This window comes from Balaenoptera borealis (assembly GCF_965194805.1).
Source record: "Balaenoptera borealis genome assembly, chromosome: 1".
NCBI classification, from domain to species: Eukaryota; Metazoa; Chordata; class Mammalia; order Artiodactyla; family Balaenopteridae; genus Balaenoptera; species Balaenoptera borealis.
In genome coordinates, this window is record NC_138860.1 from 56745150 (window position 1) to 56770998 (window position 25849).

The window sequence follows — 25849 nt, forward strand, 5'->3', positions numbered from 1 at the left end:
TGTGTTTGAAATTAGATGCTGACCCAGCAGTCATTGAGTCTGGGTCCCAATTTATGCTTGATATAGAATTCTGTTTTTATTTGTGTCAGTCTGTTTTAAGATGTGATCCCTCAATTGTTATGTCTTCAGTATCAGTGTTTATTCCGATTATGTCAGTTCAGATTTTCTCAAGTAATATTTAAGAATTTTCTTCCAAGAAGTTTTGGGACCATAGCTTAAAAATTAGATTTGTATTTTCTCGGTAATATTAAAAGTTAATATATGTTTGTTTCATTTGGAGAAATTTGAAAGGGTTTTTTTTTGTACATAAAAAATTTAAAATAAGTTTTTCAAAGCACATTTGTTAAATGAGTAAATGAGTAAAAATATTCTCATTTATTCCTCCTAATTAGTCTGTAATATAGGAAGAATCTGAGGCTTAGGCGAAGCTAAGTAGCTATAACTAGCAAAAAGGCCGCTTAATTAATAGGTAAAAAAGCTTACTCAAACTGAAGTCTTGTGACACAAATTAGATGCTTTACTATTGCTACTGCTGCCATATGTCCCAGGGTTAAACTTTGAAGCATCTCCTGTATTGACGGATTCCTTTTTTTTTTTAAAACCATGAACTGTGTTTTGTAATACTGTGCTTGCCTTTAGCTCTAATATCTTTTCTATTATCATTATTTGTACACGGCCAAATTATTCACTTATAAGTTTGAGAACGTATTTACTCGTGTTAATTATCAAAGAAGCACTTATATTTGTTTTTAACAGATCTGAATGCCGTAAATACAGAAACTCATACCGTTTACGTAGGACAAATTTGTGGTATTGCTGTAATTGTTTCATGGCTTTAATTTGTTATATAAGCAGTTAACTAAGTTGTGCCTTTGAAATAAATACTTAATGAAAGTTTTATTTTTTTTTACTTTTATTCTTTTTAATAAATTTATTTATTTATTTTTGGCTGCGTTTGGTCTTCATTGCTGCGCGCAGGCTTTCTCTAGTTGCGGTGAGCAGGGGCTACTCTTTGTTGCAGTGCGTGGTCTTCTCATTGTGGTGGCTTCTCGTTGTGGAGCAGGGGCTCCAGTAGTTGTGGCACGCGGGCTCAGTAGTTGTGGCTCGCGAGCTCTAGAGCACAGGCTCAGTAGTTGTGATGCATGGGCTTAGTTGCTCCGTGGCATGTGGGATCTTCCTGGACCAGGGCTCGAACCCGCATCCCCTACATTGGCAAGCAGATTTTTAACCACCGCGCCACCAGGGAAGTCCCTTAGGGGAAGTTTAAAAATGACTTTAGTAACATTCAGTAGTGTTAAAGTCAGGTCAGCTAACATTTGGAATTCTTCATTTATAATTTTTTAAAGCCATAGACCATTTAGAATTCTGCAGTGTTTTTTATCTCCAGATATTAGAACTTGAAATGGAGTTCGGTGGGGTCTAATCAGTCCACTCTTACATATATCTTGCCAATGGTTGGCACCCAGTAAAGTGAAGAATAAACTGATAAGTGATCCTTGTTTGGTGGACACTTCAGAGCAGGATGTTCCTTGGCAAGGTATACTGACCTGGTTTAGCTTTGGCTATGTCCATGCTCAGGAGTTGAGGTATTCTTTCGGATTGGATTCAAGTGGATTTAAATTCTCAGATTGACCTGCATCAGAACACTCACAGATTTCAAAATCAGCCTGTTCGTTAGGATCTTCTTTAAGATCGCCTTCTTTTTTGTTTAATCCTGGAGTCTAGACTGCATTTGGACTAGCCTTGGAGGTTATAGCATAATATTAATTTTGTCAGCCATTTATATAAAGGAATTTTTCTTACTCCAAAGTTTCTTAATGTTGATTCTATACATTTTCTCTTTTTTTAAATATTTATTTATTTTTATTTGGTTGCACCGGGTCTTAGTTGTGGCATACGAACTCTTAGTTGCAGCATGCATGTGGGATCTAGTTCCCTGAGCAGGGTTCGAACCCCGGCCCCCTGCATTGGGAGCATGGAGTCTTAAACACTGCACCACCAGGGAAGTCCCGATTCTATACATTTTGAAGTGTGAAGTTTACTTAATCTGAAGTGATGTTGTGCTACATCCCCAAGACAGTTAGCTTTAGCATATTTATTTATATCCATTATTGGTCAGATTTGTGTCTGTTTACTTCTTATATTCTTATTTACTCTATGTAATGTTAGACATTTCTTGTCAGTTCACAATATTTTCCTGATTGAGGTTTGAGAAAAGAATTCTAGTAAAAAATTTGAGTTCATCTTACATGCACAGTTGAACTGACTCAAATTATGTTCTGCCCTAGAGAAATAAATGTTTTAAGGTTCATTTATATTTATTTGAGATTATTTATAAAGGTATGTTTGATGTTTGTCAAGCATTTTAGCACTGATATCAGTACACACCCATTACTGTGCATATATGGTAATAATTTAGTTTGTAATGCGTTTTTTTCTAAATATCTCCAAGATCTAAATAGCGTTTGAATGTGGTAGCAATGTTTTTGAAGAAGAGTTCTACAGTGGTCTATATATCTTAACATAAATTTTTTTTAAATGGAGGTTTAAATTGCATAACATAAAATTAACCATTTTAAAGTAAACAGTTCAGTGGCAGTACATTCACAGTGTTGTGCAACCACTACCTTTAGTTCCAAAACATTTTATCACCCCAAAAGGAAACTCTTGTGCCCATTGAGCAGTTACTCCCCATCCCCCTCTCCCCCAGTCCCTGGCAACCACCATTCTACTTTCTGTCTTTATGAATATTACATAAAATGATTTTGAGCCAAGATTGAGCAAGAGTGCTATGTATAATTGAAATTGCAGGAAAAAATTTGGGGATATGATTGTTAGGAATCAAAAACCACCTCATTCTTTACATTCTTCTCTAAGTACAGTAGGCATGCTGCCAGGGATTCTTTATGGAAGAAAAGTTGGAAGTCACAGCAGTTCGAACTTTTCATCTTGATCACTCCAAAGAAGTTGTACTTAAGCTCTCAGACTCATTAGTATTTCCTCGTTGAGTTGTGAGAATTAACTAAGTTTTAATGTTCTATACAAATGTGAGCGATGAATAGTCTTATCTACAGCTTGTTTGGCTTTTGTTTTTTCTTAATATAGAGAAGAAACTTGGAATATTAATAGACAAGGACTTATATGAAGTTATATTAGAAAATGATTTTTAGATTGAAACTCTTTAATCTGTGTGAATCTAACTTTATTACTTTTTTAAAAATTAATTTGTTTATTTTTGGCTCCGTCGGGTCTCAGTTGCAGCACACAGGAATCTTTTGTTGTGGCACACTGGCTTCTCTCTAGCTATGGCACGTGGGTTTCTCTCTAGCTGTGGCATGCGGGCTCCAGAGCACACTGGCTCAGTAGTCGTGGCACGTGGGCTCCAGAGTGCATGGGCTCTCTAGTTGTGGTGCATGGCCTCTCTAGTTGTGGTGCATGGGCTCTAGAGCACGTGGGCTCTGTAGTTGCAGCGTGTGGGCTTAGTTGCCCCTTGTCATGTGGGATGTTAATTCCCCGACCAGAGATCGAACCTGCATCCCCTGCATTGGAAGGCGGATTCTTAACCACTGGACCACCAGGAAAGTCCCCTAACTTTATTACTTTTATTCAGCTAATCTTTGAGGCTGTTTAGAGTTATGATTTGCCAGACACTCTGCTTGTTGAATAAATCTTTGAAACCTTGGTCTTGGCTCTATACCTGACTCCCTCCAAAAACATAGACACTGTTACAGAAGCAATTGGTTTGTAGCTTTTTAAAATTGTTTGTTTGATTGAGGGAGAAAATAAACAGACTTTTTTTCTTTCAGCTTTGACTTAAATTCAAAATTAGGTACTTCCCCTAATTAAATTTAAATCTTAACAATTAAGGTGAGAAGTGAAATACAGATTTTATGTTACTGTTAAAGATTTGTAATGGTTTACAGATACAGAAGCTCTAAATTGGGAAGAAGAATTTAAATTTTGATACTAATTTCCCCCCTTTTAGGAAAATTTTATTTAACTATTAAATTTAGTTATAAGAACAACTTAAAAAGTGATGAAAAGAATTATAACGAATATTTAGAACTCAATGCAGTAAAATTCCTGCTTTTCTTTAATAGTGACTTTTTTCAGGAAATATCAACTCTAAATATTTCTATGTTTATATACATCTGATTAATCTTTAATAGTAACATTTATTAGAAAGCTAGTGTACTAAATTAATACATTCAATCATAAAATAACATCTTTAAATGAGGTTAAGTTTAGAGATCTATGCTTGAAAATATGGTTTAGTGGAACATTTGTGAATGAAACAGGATCATTATATTCTTAGCTTTATTATAGAACAGTATATCATCTAACCTGATCCCAATTGAGAATAAGTAGACAAAAAGACCTTTATCACAAAGTTAATGAACTAAATCATCTACACTAAGGCACTGGCTTAGAACCTCTCTTGCTCTGTACATAATTCTAAGAAGTTTGATATTTTCACAGCAGAATTTAATCTGCTGTTTTCTAATTTCACAGCAGATTAAAACATGCAAATTAGATGGGGGAGTAAAGGTACTCTAGGTAATATGGACAGCAAGAAGGGTAATGAGGTAAAAATCACATTAGCATGGGGCAGTTTAATGCAGGGCCACTTTTTTAGACTCTGAGTATATCATTAATTACTGTATTCTGCTATATAACCTGTTGTTCCTGATGATAGATTCATTGTGGGAAAATTCGCTTTTTAAAAATTTTTTTTTATTTATGGCTGTGTTGGGTCTTCGTTTCTCTGCGAGGGCTTTCTCTAGTTGCGGCAAGTGAGGGCCACTCTTCATCGTGGTGCGCGGACCTCTTACTATCGCGGCCTCTCTTGTTGCGGAGCACAGGCTCCCAGACGCGCAGGCTCAGTAATTGTGGCTCACGGGCCTAGTTGCTCCGCGGCATGTGGGAATCTTCCCAGACCGGGGCTCGAACCTGTGTCCCATTGGCAGGCAGATTCTCAACCACTGCGCCACCAGGGAAGCCCTCACTTATGTTTTTGATTTTGGGAGTCATAAAACTATGTACAGAATATATTAGAACATACACTTTGGAGTCAGATGTATCTAAGCTCCCATCTTTTGTCACATAAGCTTTATGATTCTTCATCTCTAAAAACAGAAATGGTAATATCTTCTTTTAAAGGATTGTTTTGTAATTTAAATGAGTTAGCATATATCTATAGTATAGCACCCATTCAATAAATGTTGTTTTCTTCCTTAAATTTTGTTTAACAAAAATCACTTTAGAAAGCTATTTATCTAGAATATTTGAAAATTTTCTGCTGTCAAATGTTAGTATTCAAGATACAAATAAACTGTGTATTTATGGAGTTGGTGGTCAGAAATGAAATACCATTCTCATTTTCTTTCCACATCAGTCTTTTCATTAATATGGACCTGTGCTGTTTTTTTTTTTTTTTTTTTAAATTTTATTTATTTATTTATTTATTTGTTTATTTATGGCTGTGTTTGGTCTTCGTTTCTGTGCGAGGGCTTTCTCTAGTTGTGGCAAGCGGGGGCCACTCTTCATCGCGGTGCGCGGGCCTCTCACTATCGCGGCCTCTCTTGCTGCGGGGCACAGGCTCCAGACGCGCAGGCTCAGTAGTTGTGGCTCACGGGCTTAGTTGCTCCGCGGCATGTGGGATCTTCCCAGACCAGGGCTCGAACCCGTGTCCCCTGCATTAGCAGGCAGATTCTCAACCCCTGCGCCACCAGGGAAGCCCCTGGACCTGTGCTGTTTAATATCAGCCACTAGCTACATGTGACTACTTAAATTTAAAATTTTTAATGCACTTTTTTTTTTTAAAGCAGTGTGCTTTCTTTTTTTTTTTTAATTATTTTATTTCATTTAATTTTGGCTGCGTTGGGTCTTTGTTGCTACGTGCGGGCTTTCTCTAGTTGTGGCGAGCGGGGGCTACTCTTCATTGCGATGCGCGGGCTTCTCATTGCAGTGGCTTCTCTTGTTGTAGAGCACGGGCTCTAGGCGTGCGGGCTTCAGTAGTTGTGGCACGTGGGCTCAGTAGTTGTGGCTCGTGGGCTCTAGAGTACAGGCTCAGTAGTTGTGGCACACAGGCTTAGTTGCTCCACGGCATGTGGGATCTTCCCGGACCAGGGCTTGCACCCGTGTCCCCTGCATTGGCAGGCGGATTCTTAACCACTGCGCCACCAGGGAAGTCCTTTAATGGACTTTTTTTAAGAGCAGTTTTAGGTTTATAGAAAATTGCACTGAAGGTATAATTTCCATATATACCTTCCCCCACAGTTATTTCTGTTAACATCTTACATTTGTTATAATTGATAAACCAATATTGACAAATTATTAACTAAAGTCCATAGTTTACATTACGGTTCACTCTTTGTGTTGTACAGTTCTATGGATGAGATTGTCTTCTTTCACTTAACAACGTACATTTAAGGTTCTTCCATGTCTCTCTGTGACTTGATAGCTCATTTCTTTTTATTGCTAAATAGTACTCTGTTGTATGGATAAATTTAAGTTTTAATTAATTAAAATCAAAATTTTAAATTTAGTTCCTCAGTTGCACCAGCCACATTTCAGGGGCTCAATAGCCACATGTGGCTAGTGGCTACCATATTGGAAAATGCAGATATAGCACATTTCCATCATCTCAGGAAGTTCTATTGAAGAATGCTGATATAAACCAAAGTCCGGTTCTCCATTTATATTCACTCTCACAGAGAACTTACCATTTGCATGGCCTCAATTTGTCCTAAGCCTACCTTTTCAATGTTTTTGCTTGTGCTGCCAGCAATCCTAAACTTGACATAATTTAAAATCCTTTACTCTCCCCCCAAAGAATCAGCCTTTCCAGATGCTGTCCATTATAATACGGTTTCTTATCAGGGCATCATCTTTTACTCCACTCTTCTTGTCCCTAAAATCTGGAGTCATCTTTTTCTTTCTTATTTTTTCTCTAAACCTTTTGAATATTTATCAAAGATAAACAGGTCTCAGAGCTAATAACTGGCAGAGTTGAGATTAGAATCTAGAACTCCTTTTTCTAGTTCTCTCTTGGGATCTCCACTAGTTGGGGTTGCTTTTACAATTAATTTTAAAGTTGCGGTCACTTTTGAAGAGATTATTGGGGACTGTTTGATTATGTACTATGTAATTTAAAATATAAATCAAAACTATAGAGGCTCTAGCTATAGATTTAATAAATACTAATGTACTCATTCTTTAAAAAATTAGAACTTGAAATGAAGAAGTTTATCTTATTTCTTATCTTAAATAAGAAATTTATCTTATTTCTCTATAATTCAGTTATTATGGAAAAATATTTTTTCTTCTGTGTGTGATCCACTTTACATAATAAAAATTAATTACCTGTACTAATATGAATTGCCTGGTAAGGGTGAATAGAATTTAACTGAACAGTGTTGCCATCCAGAATTCTCTATTGGTACTGATTTACATTTGTATTCTATTCAAATACTTCGTAAAATCCAATTTGGTTACCACATGAACTTGTACCTTCTTAAACATTCTTTAAATTACCATGTTAAAGTTTCCAGAGCTCTTTTGCCTTTCTTTTGGGGTAAGCTTTACCTCTACTTTTGCTGAAAACGGCTATACTGTGTTGTAAGGTCTTGATTTGATCTTCTCTGTATACTGGTTATGCTTGCTCAAAAGTTCATTTTTGTGGAGACATTCTGTAAAAGAGTAGTAGTCTTCCATGTTTAAGTACTGTATTTAAAAAAAAAAAAAAAGCCTGAATTTTAAACTTCATTTTGAAATGCTTTCCCTATAATTACTGCTCTTAAAACCCATGTTTTATATGTCAGCTTTTACATTAATTACTGTTTTGATTAAAACTGTCACTCTTTGCTCGAATCTGTCCTCTCTTTAAATTTATTAAAAACTTTTTTAAAACATAAGGCTCTCCTTATATTTAGAAAAGTCGAGTTATGAGTTATCTGAGTCAATTTTTTCAGAAAAGTCATTTTATTATGTAGGTTTGCAGTTGACAAAATCTGCTCATAGGGACACAAAAGTTCCTTCCAATATATTCTCTTTCTACTGCGTTAGAAAAAATGAGGGCAGGAGAGAGAGAGGGTTTTTTGAAATAAGAAAATCCTTAGAGTAGAAAATGTAATATTTAAATCTCTTTAAAAACATGTAAGAGTAACTTAGAATATCACAAAGCTTAGAACAGTTAATGTCATGACAGCATCTTTGAATATTGAAGTTGTAGTACCTATTCCCATAGTGACGTGCATTATTTAATTCATTGTTCTCAGAGTGTTAAAACTTTAAGCGTCTTAAGTGTATCATGACAAAATGGTGAGGGGCAGAGGGGAAAGAATGGGCGGGGAGCAAAATCCTGTCAATAGAATCTCCATTTTTGAGAGAGATTTCAGGTTCACTTGTTGATTTTTTTTTTTTCAGTATTTTTTGTTTTTAAAAGACTTGGTTGGTTGGTTGATTTGTTTGTTTTAGAGTAGTCTTAGGTTCACAGTAAAATTGAGAGGAAGGTACGAAGATTTCCCGCATACTCAGCTGCCTCCACACATGCATAGCCACCCTTATTATCAACATCCACCGCCAGAGTGGTACGTTAATTACAATTGATGAACTTACATTGATGCTTAAAGTCCATAGTTTGTATTAGGGTTCACTCACGGTGTTATACATTCTGTGATTTGCACAAATGTATAATGACAGGTATCCGTTATTATAGTATCATACAGAATATTTTCATTGCTTTAAAAATCCTCTTTGCTCTGCATATTCATCCTTCCTCACCCCAGCTTCTAGCATCCACTGATCTTTTTATTGTCTCCATAGTTTTGCCTTTTCCAAAGTGTCCTATAGTTGGAATCATACAATATGCATTTAAGTTTCTTCCATGTCTTTTCGTGACTTGATAGCTCATTTCTTTTTTAGTACTGAATGATATTCCATTGTCTGGTTGTACCACAGTTGTACCACTGGTGGACATCTTGGTTTGTTGCTTCCAAGTTTTACAGTTATGAATAAAACTGCTATAAATATCCATTTGCAGGTTTTTGTGTAGGTACAAGTTTTCAGCTCCTTTGAGTAAATATCAAGGAGAGTGATTGCTGGATCGTATGGTAAGAGTATGTTTAGTTTTGTAATACAGTGCCAAACTGTTTTTCAAAGTGGTTGCCCGATTTTGCATTCCTATCTGCAATGAATGAGAGTTCCTGTTGGCTCCACATCTTTGTCAACATTTGGTGTTGTCCGTGTTCCAAATTTTGGCCATTCTAATAGTGTGTAGTGGTATCACATTGTTTTAATTTGCATGTCCCTGATAACATATGATGTGGAGCATCTTTTTATATGTTTATGTGGAATATATAATATTGTATAGTTGGACTCATGCAATACGTAGCCTTTTCAGATTAGTTTCTTTATCCTTATCTTTTTAATCTGTCACTTCACTTTTAGCTTTACCTCGCTTATAGGTAGTTTTAAGAATGTGGTTAATTTTGGAAGCATACTATTTTCTTTTTTTTTTTTAATCAGTCATCAATTTTATACACATCAGTGTATACATGTCAATCCCAATCTCCCAATTCAGCACACCACCATCCCCATCCCACCGCGGTTTCCCACCCTTGGTGTCCATACGTTTGTTCTCCACATCTGTGTCTCAACTTGTGCCCTGCAAACCAAAACCGGTTCATCTGTACCATTTTTCTAGGTTCCACATACATGCGTTAATATATGATATTTGTTTTTCTCTTTCTGACTTATTTCACTCTGTATGACAGTCTCTAGATCTATCCATGTCTCAAGAAATGACTCAATTTCGTTCCTTTTTATGGCTGAGTAATATTCCATTGTATATATGTACCAATACTTCTTTATCCATTCATCTGTCGATGGGCATTTAGGTTGCTTCCATGACCTGGCTATTGTAAATAGTGCTGCAATGAACATTGGGGTGCATGTGTCTTTTTGAATTATGGTTTTCTCTGGGTATATGCCCAGTAGTGGGATTGCTGGATCATATGGTAATTCTATTTTTAGTTTTTTAAGGAACCTCCATACTGTTCTCCATAGTGGCTGTATCAATTTACATTCCCACCAACAGTGCAAGAGGGTTCCCTTTTCTCCACACCCTCTCCAGCATTTCTTGTTTATAGATTTTCTGATGATGCCCATTCTAACTGGTGTGAGGTGATACCTCATTGTAGTTTTGATTTGCATTTCTCTAATAATTAGTGATGTTAAGCATATTTTCATGTGCTTCTTGGCCATCTGTATGTCTTCTTTGGAGAAATGTCTATTTAGGTCTTCTGCCCATTTTTGGATTGCGTTGTTTGTTTCTTTAATATTGAGCTGCATGAGCTGTTTATATATTTTGGAGATTAATCCTTTGTCCGTTGATTCGTTTGCAAATATTTTCTCCTATTCCGAGGGTTGTCTTTTCGTCTTGTTTATGGTTTCCTTTGCTGTGCAAAAGCTTTGAAGTTTCATTAGGTCCCATTTGTTTATTTTTGTTTTTATTTCCATTAGTCTAGGAGGTGGATCAAAAAAGATCTTGCTGTGATTTATGTCAAAGAGTGTTCTTCCTGTGTTTTCCTCTAAGAGTTTTATAGTGTCCGGTCTTACATTTAGGTCTCGAATCCATTTTGAGTTTATTTTTGTGTATGGTGTTAGGGAGTATTCTAATTTCATTCTTTTACATGTAGCTGTCCAGTTTTCCCAGCACCACTTATTGAAGAGACTGTCTTTTCTCCATTGTATATCTTTGCCTCCTTTGTCGTAGATTAGTTGACCATAGGTGCATGGGTTTATCTCTGGACTGTCTGTCTTGTTCCATCGATCTATATTTCTGTTTTTCTGCCAGTACCATATTGTCTTGATTACTGTAGCTTTGTAGTATAGTCTGAAGTCAGGGAGTCTGATTCCTCCAGCTCCGTATTTTTCCCTCAAGACTGCTTTGGCTATTTGGGGTCTTTTGTGTCTCCATACAAATTTTAAGATGATTTGTTCTAGTTCCATAAAAAATGCCATTGGTATTTTGATAAGGATTGCATTGAATCTGTAGATTGCTTTGGGTAGTGTAGTCATTTTCACAATATTGATTCTTCCAATCCAAGAACATGGTATATCTCTCCATCTGTTGGTATCATCTTTAATTTCTTTCATCAGTGTCTTATAGTTTTCTGCATACAGGTCTTTTGTCTCTCTAGGTAGGTTTATTCCTAGGTATTTTATTCTTTTTGTTGCAGTGGTAAATGGGAGTGTTTCCTTAATTTCACTTTCAGATTTTTCATCATTAGTGTATAGGAATGCAAGAGATTTCTGTGCATTAATTTTGTATCCTGCAACTTTACCAAATTCATTGATTAGCTCTAGTAGTTTTCTGGTGGCATTTTTAGGATTCTCTATGTATAATATCATGTCATCTGCAAACAGTGACAGTTTTACTACTTCTTTTCCAATTTGTATTCCTTTTATTTCTTTTTCGTCTGATTGCCGTGGCTAGGACTTCCAAAACTATGTTGAATAATAGTGGTGAGAGTGGACATCCTTGTCTCGTTCCTGATCTTAGGGGAAATGCTTTCAGTTTTTCACCATTGAGAATGACGTTTGCTGTGGGTTTGTCGTATGTGGCCTTTATTATGTTGAGGTAGGTTCCCTCTATTCCCACTTTCTGGAGAGTTTTTATCATAAATGGGTGTTGAATTTTGTCAAAAGCTTTTTCTGCATCTATTGAGATATCATATGGTTTTTATTCTTCGATTTGTTAATATGGTGTATCACGTTGATTGATTTGCGTATATTGAAGAATCCTTGCATCCCTGGGATAAATCCCACTTGATCGTGGTGTATGATCCTTTTAATGTGTTGTTGGATTCTGTTTGCTAGTATTTTGTTGAGGATTTTTGCATCTACATTCATCAGTGATATTGGTCTGTAATTTTCTTTTTTTGTAGTATCTTTGTCTGGTTTTGGTATCAGGGTGATGGTGGCCTCATAGAATGAGTTTGGGAGTGTTCCTTCCTCTGCATTTCTTTGGAAGAGTTTGAGAAGGATGGGTGTTAGCTCTTCTCTAAATGTTTGATAGAATTCACCTGTGAAGCCATCTGGTCCTGGACTTTTGTTTGTAGGAAGATTTTTAATCACAGTTTCAATTTCATTACTTGTGATTGGTTTGTTCATATTTTCTGTTTCCTCCTGGTTCAGTCTTGGAAGGTTATACCTTTCTAAGAATTTGTCCATTTCTTCCAGGTTGTCCGTTTTATTGGCATAGAGTTGCTTGTAGTAGTCTCTTAGGATGCTTTGTATTTCTGCGGTGTCTGTTATAACTTCTCCCTTTAAATTTTTAATTTTATTGATTTGAGTCCTCTCCCTCTTTTTCTTGATGAGTCTGGCTAATGGCTTATCAATTTTGTTTATCGTCTCAAAGAACCAGCTTTTAGTTTTATTGATCTTTGCTATTGTTTTCTTTGTTTCTATTTCATTTATTTTTGCTCTGATCTTTACAATTTCTTTCCTCCTGCTAACTTTGGGTTTTGTTTTTCTTTCTCTAGTTCGTTTAGGTGTAAGGTTAGATTGTTTACTTGAGATTTTTCTTGTTTCTTTAGGTAGGCTTGTATAGCTATAACTTCCCTCTTAGAACTGCTTTTGCTGAATCCCATAGGTTTTAGATCGTCATGTTTTCATTGTCATTTGTCTCTAGGTATTTTTTGATTTCCTCTTTGATTTCTTCAGTGATCTCTTGGTTATTTAGTAACGTATTGTTTAGCCTCCATGTGTTTGTGCTTTTCACGTTTTTTTCCCTGTAAGTCATTTCTAATCTCATAGCATTGTGGTCAGAAAAGATGCTTGATATGATTTCAGTTTTCTTAAATTTACTGAGGCTTGATTGGTGACCTAGGATGTGATCTATCCTGGAGAATGTTCCGTGCGCACTTGAGAGGAATGTGTAATCTGCTGTTTTTGGATGGAATGTCCTATAAATATCAACTGAATCTATCTGGTCTGTTGTGTCATTTAAAGCTTCTGTTTCCTTATTTATTTTCATTTTGGATGATCTGTCCATTGGTGTAAGTGAGGTGTTGAAGTCCACCACTATTATTATGTTACTGTCAATTTCCTCTTTTATAGCTGTTAGCAGTTGCCTTATGTATTGAGGTGCTCTTATGTTGGGTGCATATATATTTATAATTGTTATGCATCTTCTTGGATTGATCCCTTGATCATTATGTAGTGTCCTTGTCTCTTGTAACATTCTTTATTTTAAAGTCTATTTTATCTGATATGAGTATAGCTACTCCAGCTTTCTTTTGATTTCCATTTGCATGGAATATCTTTTTCCATCCCCTCACTTTCAGTCTGTATGTGTCCCTAGGTCTGAAGTGGGTCTCTTGTAGACAGCATATATACGGGTCTTGTCTTTGTATCCATTCAGCAAGCCTGTGTCTTTTGGTTGGAGCATTTAATCCATTCACGTTTAAGGTAATTATCGATATGTATGTTCCTATGACCATTTTCTTAGTGGTTTTGGGTTTGTTTTTGTAGGTCCTTTTCTTCTCTTGTGTTTCCCACTTAGAGAAGTTCCTTTAGCATTTGTTGTAGAGCTGGTTTGGTGGTGCTGAATTCTCTTAGCTTTTGCTTGTCTGTAAAGCTTTTGATTTCTCCATCAAATCTAAATGAGATCCTTGCTGGGTAGAGTAATCTTGGTTGTAGGTTTTTCCCTTTCATCACTTTAAATATATCATGCCAGTCCCTTCTGGGTTGTAGAGTTTCTGCTGAGAAATCAGCTGTTAACCTTATGGGAGTTCCCTTGTATGTTATTTGTCATTTTTCCCTTGCTGCTTTCAGTAAGTTTTCTTTGTCTTTAATTTTTGCCAATTTGATTACTATGTGTCTCGGCATGTTTCTCCTTGGGTTTATCCTGTACGGGACTCTCTGTGCTTCCTGGACTTGGGTGGCTATTTCCTTTCCCATGTTAGGGAAGTTTTCGACTATAATCTCTTCAAATATTTTCTCGGGTCCTTTTTCTCTCTCTTCTCCTTCTGGGACCCCTATAATGTGAATGTTGTTGCATTTACTGTTGTCCCAGAGGTCTCTTAGGCTGTCATCATTTCTTTTCATTCTTTTTTCTTTAGTCTGTTCCACAGCAGTGAATTCCACCATTCTGTCTTCCAGGTCACTTATCCATTCTTCTGCCTCAGTTATTCTGCTATTGATTCCTTCTAGTGTAGTTTTCATTTCACTTATTGTATTGTTCATCTCTGTTTGTTTGTTCTTTAATTCTTCTAGGTCTTTGTTACACATTTCTTGCATCTTCTCGATCTTTGCCTCCATTCTTATTCCAAGGTCCTGGATCATCTTCACTATCATTATTCTGAATTCTTTTTCTGGAAGGTTGCCTATCTCCACTTCATTTAGTTGTTTTTCTGGGGTTTTATCTTGTCCCTTCATCTGGTATATAGCCCTCTGCCTTTTCATCTTGTCTGTCTTTCTGTGAATGTGGTTTTTGTTCCACAGGCTGCAGTATTGTATTTTTCTTGCTTCTGCTGTCTGTCCTCTGGTGGTTGAGGCTATCTAAGAGGCTTGATGGGAGGCTCTGGTGGTGGGTAGAGCTGACTGTTGCTGTGGTCCGTACTATCTTCTAAAGATTAAGTACCAGTGTTAAAAAAAATGAACTCATCTTGTGATGATAGATTTAGCTGTCTTACATTTTATGTGAATTGTCCAACACTATCTTTAGAAATATGAAACTTGCCACAATCAAGTAGTGATATTTTTCAGTCATTTAACAATTGTTGAACAAATATATGCCATACAACAGCATACAACAATATGGACTTCCTCTTATAGAAAGAGTTTAGAATGTATTGGGATCATCAGAGGGGCAACCTAATATACATTGGGCTATAAAAAGGTTTCTTGAAAGAGCTTCCTGAGTTGAATACGACTTAAGGGATGAATAGGGGTTTAACATCCCAGATTTAGGGGAATACTTGAGCCAAACAAGACCTAGAGTGAAAAAGAATATGTTGTATACAGAGAAACCTTCATACTTTTGTTGCTAGAGTATAAAACATGAGGCAGATGGTGGTGAAAAATAAAGCTGGAGAAGTAGGTGGGGGCCACATCCCAGGGATCTTGTATGGCATGTTCAAGCACTTGGGATTGATTCTGCTAAGGCACCATCTAAGAGGTTTTTTTAAATTTTATTTATTTATTTATTTATTTATGTATTTATCACTGCGTTGGGTCTTCATTGCCGCACGCGGGCTTTCTCTAGTTGCGGCGAGTATGGGCTACCCTTTTGTTGTGGTGTGTAGGCTTCTCATTGCGGTGGCTTCTCTTGTTGTGGAGCATGGGCTCTAGGCGTGCGGGCTTCAGTAGTTGTGGCATGTGAGCTCAGTGGTTGTGGCTTGCGGTCTCTAGAGTGCAGCCTCAGTAGTTGTAGTGCACGGGCTTAGTTGCTCCACGGCATGTATGATCTTCCCAGACCAGGGCTCGAATCTGTGTCCCCTGCATTGGCAGGCGGATTCTTAACCACTGCGCCACCAGGGAAGTCCCTAAGAGTTTTTGTTGATGTTGTTTGTTTTTTAACTTGAGATACAAAATACATGCACTAAAGGGCAAAAATCATAGCGGTAGATCTTGATTACTTTTTACATATATACACTTGTGTAACCATCACCCAAATCAAGATATGCAATGTTTCTAACACCCAAGAATTCTTTCTACTCTTTCCCAGACAGTACACCCTCTACTGCCTCCCAGCTTTCCTAAGAGTTAATTCTGACTTCTAGCACTATAGTCTGTTTTGCCTTTTCTTAAATGAAATCATGCATCATGTCTTCTTTTTGCTTCCTCTATAAATTAAATCCTACAGTAGGTGCTATTTTGTATCTGGCTTTGTTCATTGTAATATCTGTGAAATGTGTCCATGTTATATGTAACAGTGGATCAATTGTTTTATTTTTATTAGTGCTGTATAGTATTCCATTGTATGAACTTATCACAGTTTATCCATTTTGTTGATGGACATTTGGGTTGTTTACAGTTTATTTTTGGCTTTTTATGAGTAAAGCTGTTATGAACATTACTGCATATGATTTTTGGTGGACATACTTAGTCATTCCTCTCATATAAATACCTAGCAGTGGAATTTGTGGGTCATTAGTAGACTTTGGTTTAGCCTAAGGAGATACTCCCAGTTTTCCAAAGTGGATGTACCAATTCACACTGCTGTCAGCATTGTATGAGAAGTTCGTATGCTCATATCATCTTTAATACTTTGTATTGTCAGTAAAATTTTTTTTAGCCATTCTGGTAGGCATGTGGTAGATTTCCATTGTCATCGTAATTTAAATTTCTCTTGTGAGTAATGACATCTTATGACTCTTAAATAAGCATATTATACACTTATTGGCCATTTTGATACCCTCTTTTGCGAAAGAGGATCTTTCAAGTCTATTGTCCTTCTTTTTAAAATTTATTTATTTTAATTTTATTTTTGGCTGCATTGGGTCTTCATTGCTGCGTGCAGGCTTTCTCTAGTTGCAGCAGGTAGGGGCTACTCTTCCTTGCGGTGTGCGAGCTTCTCATCGTGGTGGCTTCTCTTGTTGTGGAGCATGGGCTCTAGGCGCGTGGGCTTCAGTAGTTGTGGCGCGTGGGCTCAGTAGTTGTGGCTCGGGGGCTTTAGAGCACAGGCTCAGTAGTTGTGGCTCATGGGCTTAGTTGCTCCATGGCATGTGGGATCTTTCCGGACCAGGGCTCGAAGTCGTGTCCCCTGCATCGGCAGGTGGATTCTTAACCACTGCGCCACCAGAGAAGCCCTATTGTCCTTTTTTTTATTGAGTTTTTTGTCATAGAAGAAAACCATAAGTGAATAACCAGCAGCTATGAGGAGTGTGGAGGAAGGCAAGAACAAAGCTGGAGACAGAGATCAGTTAAAATGTTACTGTGTGATGCAGGTGAGAGAGACTGTATGCTGTATGAAAGCAGGGACTTTGTTTCATTCAGGGCTACATCTTCAGATCCTAAGACACTGTCTGGCACATGGTAGGTGTTCAGTAAGTAACTTTTGAATGAATGAACACAAACTTCAATCAGGGAAGTAGAGATGGAAAGGAAGATATAGATTTAAGAGATAATAGAAAAGTTTAATAGAGGTAGAAGAGGACGGAATCTAGGATGATTACCAGATTACCAGGTGTGTACATTGAGTGTCAAGTTGTATAGCGATGTAACTAAAGAAAGAAGGGCTACAGAAGGAATTACAAGTTTAAAAAAATAGGGACAAGTTAATTACCATGTGACCTTGCACATATTACCTAAGGTTTGTGCTCAGTTTCTTCAACTCTAAAACTAAGGTATAATGATATGTAATATCTAATAATAGGGTCATTGTGAGGACTAAGTGAGATAATGCATGCAAAATTTAGAATAGTGCCTGGCACATAAAATATACTAAAAAAAAATTAGAGATAGAAACAATCGAAAATTCCTGTTTTCATGGAGCTTACATTTTAGTAGTGGTGTGTCCACACTGTAACAAAATAACTAAAATATAGCATATTGGATGGTGAGAAGTATTGTGGAGAAAAATTAATCAGGAAAGAGATGGGAAGCACAGATTGTGGTGGTAGTGTGATTAGGGTTGAGGGATCAATTTTAAATAAGGTGATCAAGTAAGGCCTTCCCTAAGGGAATTCACATAGTAATATGTGTAGGGAAATGGGAAAAAGGTTCAGGGTTAGGAGAAGAGAGGGACAAATTGTTCGTAATTTAAGATAAGAAAGCAGGGCTCCCTATTTTACCAAAGAATAGAGTGTGATAATAGTAGATTTATTTGTTATTGTGCAACCCACAGCAGTTAGGCTTGTCCCATCCTTTTATCCTCTCTTCCCTGTAATACACTACACAAACTTAAAGACGAATTTATTCCCTAAAAGATCTTTGTTACATATGTTGGAGTAAATGTTTTATGTTTAATTCTGACATAGTAGCAACAAATCAGTAGGTTTTCTAACAGTAGCTAGTACTTGGGAACAGCAAAATATCTTTTTACAATTCGTATAACTGTTTCAAACCACTGGATATGTGTAAATGACATACATTATAACTATAGGCTTCTGTGTTTGGACTCCATGTAGCAATTCGTTCATTCTTTTAAACTCAAAATGAAATATTGTCTGGGATAACAGTCTAGAAATAGTTCTAAAATGGAAAATTAATCTATCCTTTTTTTTTAAGCATTATTTTTCAAGTATGCGCAATTGAAAATCATTGGAAATAGTTTGAATTCTTTCAGGCATATTCCATAAAAATAAACAGTGATAAAAAATGTCCTTAAGCCTTGGCCAGTAGATTATGGGGACAGTTTAATAATACTAATATTGTTATTTTACTATTATTAAATATGTTAGATTATATCTTTAACACAAAAGTTCCCTAGGTCATAGTATACACTACATATCACCCAACCATTGCAAAAGAAGTATGTTGCATATGCAGCTTACCTATTCTGAATAATCTGCATGTTTTCTCTTTGCTGTCCAGTTCTAGAATCAGTCAGAGCCCTATGGTATCTACCAAGTGCCACAAGGAAGTCTAGAACACAAGCTCCCTCAGAAAAAAAACAGAAACAAGTAAAAGTGAAGCAGTAGGGGCTATAAGTGTGACACATGTGCTGCTTTGTTTTCTTGAGTAAAGAGGGAATTCTTTGTTTCCAGTTTTTGTTATTGAGACTTGTTTTTTTTCTTCCTGTTCAGCACCAGAAATCTGCTACATTCCAAATCCAAATGTCATCACTACTCCAAAATTGAGTTCATGAAGGGTAGCTTTCTAACTGTGGTAGAGTTAACTGGAGTGTTTTGTAACAGCTTAGTAATATAAATGTAGAACAATCTAACAAAGATGTTGAGTGAAAGAAGCCAAAATACAAAACACATACTGATGATTCATTACATAGAATTTTAAAACAGGTAAAAGTAATCTATAGCATTAGAAGTTAGGATACTAGTGACCTTTGAGGAAGAATAAAGAGGTAATGATTGGGAGGGATGGTGAGGGGGCTTTCCGGGGTGCTGGTAATGTTCTATATCTTGGGTATACAAGTATGCTCACTTTGCTTACTATGTTCATTGAGCTGAACACTCTTGTTCTGTATACTTATGTGTATGTTATATTTCAATACATTAAGTATCTTAAAATATTTATAAGATTAAGATTAATTTTGTGTTTTAGTCCCCTGATTATTTCTCAGTGAAATATTCTGATAAAGTATTCTTTGTGATTCTCTTCAAAAGAAATAATAGAAGTTGCTGTAACCTGGTTTAAGAAAAAAAAAAACCTAGTAGGCTTAAATAGTTCCAGTATTCCTGTACTAAATCTACTTAATTTAAAACTAACTGTGCTCAGATTAAACCTAAAACAGGCACCATTTAGTTTAATTTAGACAGATATTTATTTATGGCTGATTAATAACATAATTATTACGAAGTATAAAAAATTACAGGTGCTAGGACTTTCCTGGTGGTGCAGTGGTTAAGAATCCACCTGCCAATGCAGGGGACAGGGGTTCAAGCCCTGGCCTGGGAAGATCCCACATGCCACAGAGCAACTAAGCCCATGTGCCACAACTACTGAGCCTGTGCTCTAGAGCCCTCGAGCCACAACTACTGAGCCTGCATGCCACAACTACTGAAGCCTGCGCCCCTAGAGCCTGTGCTCCTCAACAAGAGAGGCCACCGCAATGAGAAGCCCGCACACTGCAACGAAGAGTAGCCCCCGCCCACCACAACTAGAGAAAGCCCGTGGGCAGCAGTGAAGTCCCAATGCAGCCAAAAATAAATAAATAAATTTATTTTAAAAAATTACAGCTGCTGAAAGTTGGAAGACAGTGTATTATAGTGGAAAAAGTACAGGATTTGGTGTTGGACAAGTGTAGGTTCAAATTATGACTAGATCACTAAATTATCCAGGTAACTGTTTTCAGTTTTCTTTCCTTCCTTCATCGATAAAGTAGAGGAGATATCTCAGAAGGTTGTTGGAGGATTATATGAGATGATTTGTAAGTGCTTAGCACTCAAATCCCAGTCCCCCCTCCCACAGTTTTGGGATAGAGGGGGAAAGATTTGAGGAGTACATAAAGAAGTTGTAGGTAGGTGAAAACAATTATAACTTGCTGAAGATGACTAAGGTGATGCTGGTAAGGAAGGTTAAATCTTTCTTTATGTAGTAACCAGTGAAGACTAACAACTTGGGAGTATTTGAATCACTTTGAATATTAAGAGTTAATAGTGCTGCTCTGGCACGTCGACATGGAGGACTGTTGCACAGATGACAATTTATATTCGGTTGGAATATAATACGAAGTTTCAGATAAATTTAAATTGAGCCTAAGTAGTACGTATTTTTAAGTCTAAAGGATTTGTTATCCATGCTGTGCTTTGAAAATGTTACCGTTTTGGTACATATGAATGCTCTTCCCTGTAGTTACTGATAATATATGCTGCAAGAATAAGGAGCTAAATTTAGGCATGTTGTGTTTGTGAAGGTACTTAAATATATTAGTAATTTTTAGGCCTTAAAAAAAGAGATTCATGCTATGAAAAGTTTGTAATTCAGTTGAGGCAACCTTTCAGATTCCAATGTCAGTATTACATTCAGTATTACTCTTTTCTCAAAAGGCTATGATGAAATTTATAAATGTAAAATTGTGTCTTGATTATATAAACAATCAGATATCTATTATTGAAAAACAAACCACCCCAAAACTTAGTGACTTAAAACAACAACCATTTTATTTGCTTACAATTCTGAGTTAGTGCGTGGGGCTAGGTTAGCCACAGGTGGTTCTGCTGCTGGTCTCCACTGAGGTCACTCATGCAGCTTCAGTCATCTGGCAGCTAAAATTGGGGCTGATTGTTCTAGGGGTCTGAGCTGGGACAATTTTTCTCTGTTCTGTTGGTCTCAGCTCAGGTCTAGCTCAAGCCTTCTCACATAGTGGCACCATGTTCCAAGAGTGGAAGTTGCAAGGTTTCTTGAGGCCTATGCTGTGGAGCTCTCCAAACATCACTAATGCTATATTCAACTACAGTATTCAAAATAAGTTAAGGCCACCCAGATTCAAAGCATGGGGGAAAAGATTCTATCTCTTGATAGAAAGAGCAGCAAAGTCAAATTACAAAGGGGCATAGCTACAGGGATGGGAGGAATTGTGGCCATCTTTGCAGACTACCACAACAAATGATTAAGAAACCTAAAGAGGAAGTCTTATAATAGTAAAGTTAGACAAACCTGGGTTGGAATCTCAACTCTACCCCTTACCGGCTGTGAGACCTTAAGAACATTGCTTAACTTTTCTGGGCCCTGATTTTCTCAAGGGTGTGATAATATTTTGCAAGGTTATTATGAGTATTAAAAGATAATGCACTTCAAGTTTTTAGAATGTTTTGACCCATAGTAAATTCTATTGTTATTACTTTAGAACTTGCCATTCCTTTAAATCTCCATTTGCTTGTATTGCTCACTTATTACCTGAACCTGTGATAATCTCCTTCAAAGATAGGAATGCCAGCATAGCTTGCTGCTAATAAGTGGTGTCCCAGAGGCCCTCTGAAAGATAGTGAAAATTGAGAGTTTCTTCCTCTGTTTGCCAGCTTTGATATATTAAGACTCATTTGCTCATATTAGAAGTTGTCTGCTTAAAATATCAAACAAAAACCTAGGTTTTATATTTGGGTACATAAGCCTTGAGTTATCTCCCCACCTCCCTCTTCCAAAGTGGAAATGTGTGTGTTCATTGTAAAAAGGAACTGTCAAGATTTTTAAAAATTGCATTTACACCTCATAAACTAATTAATATTAAACTGTTTGGGATATAAGAATACTTGGGTTTTTAAGCTTTTAATGTCTTTTGTTGATAAGTTTCTGTTTTGTAGTGTTTAGGGAAGAAATCATTTAAAATTGGCATCACTTACTAATAATATTAAATTCAGAGTTTATGTTTTGGCCACAGAGAATTTGTCATCATGTTGCTGATGTTAGATATCTTTTTTCCCCAGTGTCTTAAGGTGGAAAGTAAGATTATTGATTTGAGACTTTCTTCTTTTTTAATATAGACAGTTAAAGCTATAAATATCCATCTAAGCCTTGCTTTAGTTGCATCCCATGAGTTTTGGTATGGTGTGTCTTCATTTTCATTCATTTCAAAATATTTTCTAATTTCCCTTTTGATTTCTTCTTTGACTTACTGGTTATTTAGCAGTATGTTGTTTAATTTCCCTGTATTTGTGAGTTAAATTTTTTTCCTGTTAGTAATTTCATTCCATTGTATGCAGAGACTATAATGTTTATGATTTCAATCCTTTTAAACTTATTGAGACTTGTTTTATGGTCTAGCATATGGTCTGTCTTGGAGAATGTTCTGTAAGCATTTGAAAATAATTCTGCTGTTGTTGTACTGAGCATTCTGTGGATGTCTTTTAAGTCTAGTTGGTTTATAGTGTTATTCTTGTGTTATATATCCTTGTTTATCTGTGCATGTTACTTTTGGAAAAGCCCTAGGTTCCTTCCCTAGCAGCTTTCTGTTAGCCCAGTTGACTTTCTATTGGCAAAAGCATAAATATTCCAGCTTGATAGGTTTGCTAATGTATATTGTCTGGCTTCTTTTGTATTAAAGCCATAGAGAAAATAGCAAGAGAGGAAGAAAACCCAAGACATTCTCTGATTTTAAGGAACTTACAGTCTAGCAAGTAGTGGCTTTCTCTGTTGAGGATACCTTTAACATGGATACCACATAAGAAATTGTCACAGTAATCCAGGTAAGAGATGTTGGCAGCCTAACATAAGGATTTAGGAATGGATGGGAAGGTTTCAAGAAACATTAAAGAAATAAAATGAATGGGACATGATGACTGATTAGTTGAGGCAGGGAGCAGGTTTGAGGAAAAGTGAATAGTGAAGGATGATTCTCTATGCTTCTGTCAACAGGTAAGTCACTCAATCATTAACATAAGGAACGAAAGGTTTGGTAAGGTTGAGATGGTTTGAGACCCCAGTTGGACATGGATGACTGGTAACCAACTGGTTATGTGACCCTGGCACTCAGAAGAGAGGCTTGAACTTTTGGAAGTTGTCAGCATCTAGTTGGTAGTTGAAAGCTGAAAATAGATGAAGTCACTGAGGGAAATTTTGTAGAGAAGAGAATTGAGGAAGGAATTCTGAAGAGCCACATATATTCCAAGGATGGGCAGAGAAGGAGAAGCCTTCAACAGGGACACGTAAGGAGTGGCCTGTTAATTAGTGGAATACCTGGACAGTGTGCTGTTATAGAGCCCCAGAGGGACAGCATTTGCAGGAGTAACTGGTCAGCATTATTAAATGCTGTATAGAAAGAAAGGAGATAAGGACTGAGATGTGACTGTTGTATTTCATAAGAAGGTTGTTGATATACTTGTTAAGAATAGTTTCAAAATCGTGGTTGGAATAGAGAATAGAGACTAGAAGATAGAAGAAGAGAGGAACAGGGACAGAGATTGAGTGACTTTTTTTTTGTTGTTGTTGATTAAATAAGACAGGGTGGAGATAGAAATGTGGTGTGGTTTGTTTTGTTTTTAGTTTTTGGGGGTTTTTTTTAGCTCCTCTGCAGAAAGGTTTAAACATGCTGGTGAGGAAAGAACTAGTAAATTGGGATACATTGAAGAAACAGAATATTAGTGCTGCCCCTTAAAACAGCAGTCCCCAACCTTTTTGGCACCAGGGACCGGTTTCGTGGAAGACAATTTTTCCACAAACCGGTGGTGGGGGGGGATGGGTGTGGGATGGTTCAAGCACCTTACATTTACTGTGCACTTTATTTCTATTATCATTACATTGTAATATGTAGTGAAATAATTTTACAACTCACCCTAATGCAGAATCAGTAGGAGCCCCGAGCTTGTTTTCACTTGCCACTCACTGATAGGGTTTTTTTAAAAAATTTTTTTCTTTTTTTAAATTTATTTAGTTTTATTTTTTGGCTGCGTTGGGTCTTTGATGATGCATGTGGGCTTTCTCTAGTTGCGGTGAGCGGGGGCTACTCTTCATTGTGGTGTGTGGGCTTCTCATTGTGGTGGCTTCTCTTGTTGCGGAGCACAGGCCCTCGAGTGCCTGGGCTTCAGTAGTTGTGGCACGTGGGCTCAGTAGTTGTGGCTCGCAGGCTCTAGAGTGCAGGCTCGGTAGTTGTGGCGCACTGACTTACTTGTTCCGCGGGATGTGGGATCTTCCTGGACCAGAACTCGAACCCGTGTCCCCTGCATTGGCAGGCAGATTCTTAACCACTGCTCCACCAGGGAAGTCCCTGATAGGGTTTTGATATGAATCTGCAAGCAGTTGATTTATTACGGTCTCTGTGCAGTCTAACCTCTCTGCTAATGATAATCTGTATTTGTAGCCGCTCCCCAGCGCTAGCATCACCGCCTCAGCTCCACCTCAGATCATCAGGCATTAGATTCTCATAAGCAGAGCGCAACCTAGATCCCTCGCATGTGCAGTTCACAATAGGGTTTGCGCTCCTATGAGAATCTAATGTTGCCGCTTATCTGACAGGAGGTGGAGCTCAGGTGGTAATGCAAGCAATGGGGAGCGGCTGTAAATACAGATGAAGCTTCACTCGCTTGCTCGCCACTCACCTCCTGCTGTGCGGCCCAGTTCCTGACAGGCCACAGACCAGTACCAGTCTGTGGCCTGGGGGTTGGGGACCTCTGTCTTAAAATGTCTCAGTTTCACTGGATTTCTCAGGAGCTTTATAGATTAGTATTTAACAATCTGAAATATAAATTTATGAGACACAAGTTAAATTTTCTTTTCATTGTGACCATTTTCCCCTACATTCAAGATTACTGAGGACTTGCCAATCAGATTTGTCATTGTGTTTCAAAATAACTTCTGGGGATAGGTGGAGCAAACTTCCTCTTTAAAAAGGAGCCGTTATTCTAGCAGGAGGATGGATTTCAAAACATGACCTGAGAAACTATTTAAAGTCTTGTTAAAATATTTGGCCTAGCCTTCAAATTTTATTCATGTATCTTTTGTACTGGGACTGAGTCATCTTTATGGTTTAGAAAAGAGCCTTAATTAAGTGGGCATCAGTTTTCTTTCTTTTTTTTTAGGATATTTAATTTTTAGAGTAAAATGAATTAATATATAGAAAGGGCTCAAAACATTTCCTATGCATTGTTATTGGTGTTGGTTTTGTTATTGTTTTTTAGCAAGTGTTATTATTAAGAAGAGATCAATTTTCACAAAGAAAACAATTTTCAGACACTTGCATTTAATTTGAAAGCAGTTGACATGATAACAGATTCAACTAAAATGCTTAGCGTATTCCAAAATATGTCTGATTTTGGTTATTAGTTCTCATTATGTCCTTGATGTTTGGACTGCCACTAAATGGTGAGGACATATTTACATACAGTGTATGTAATATTCAGCAGAATATTAATGCAAAAACTGAAAAAAATAACCTTTTGATGTTTTGCTATAACAGGTCACTTTCCCTGCCTACTGCCTCACAGTTCCTTTGAAGATGATGCTTTTGAGTCTGGCCTTTTCGTTCTACTACCTCTTTAATAACTGATGTCCTATTCAGTGGAGTACGTTTTACACACAGTGTAGGACTTTGCTATGTAGAAGAGAAACCTGGAGCTTCAAACTATGTACACAAAGTTAGAAACTGTCCTTCACTTGCAGTGTTTCAACTTCAGATCAGTCATCTTCTCTGTGAATGGTTTTATCCTTCCTTACTGTTTCTTCTTCTAAATTTGGCGTTAGGTTGGAGGTAGATGTGTTTCTTTTTGTTCCTCTGAACACTAGGAAG

General features: G+C 37.0%; 2 protein-coding genes across 5 annotated transcripts in view; one reads left to right on the top strand and one right to left on the bottom strand.

Moving 5' to 3' along the window:
* Window positions 1-25849, bottom strand: part of DARS2 (aspartyl-tRNA synthetase 2, mitochondrial) — a 354382-nt gene that overhangs the window by 173240 nt on the left and 155293 nt on the right. The gene's annotated exons all lie outside the window — the stretch shown is intronic.
* Window positions 1-25849, top strand: part of RC3H1 (ring finger and CCCH-type domains 1) — a 98347-nt gene that overhangs the window by 2257 nt on the left and 70241 nt on the right. Inside the window, exon 2 of one of the 4 annotated variants that reach the window (XM_082379022.1) lies at window positions 22673-22814. The exons of the other annotated variants lie outside the window; for them this stretch is intronic. The gene's annotated coding sequence lies outside the window, so the exon portion shown is untranslated. The remainder of the gene's footprint in view (window positions 1-22672; window positions 22815-25849) is intronic. 4 annotated transcript variants of the gene reach the window in all.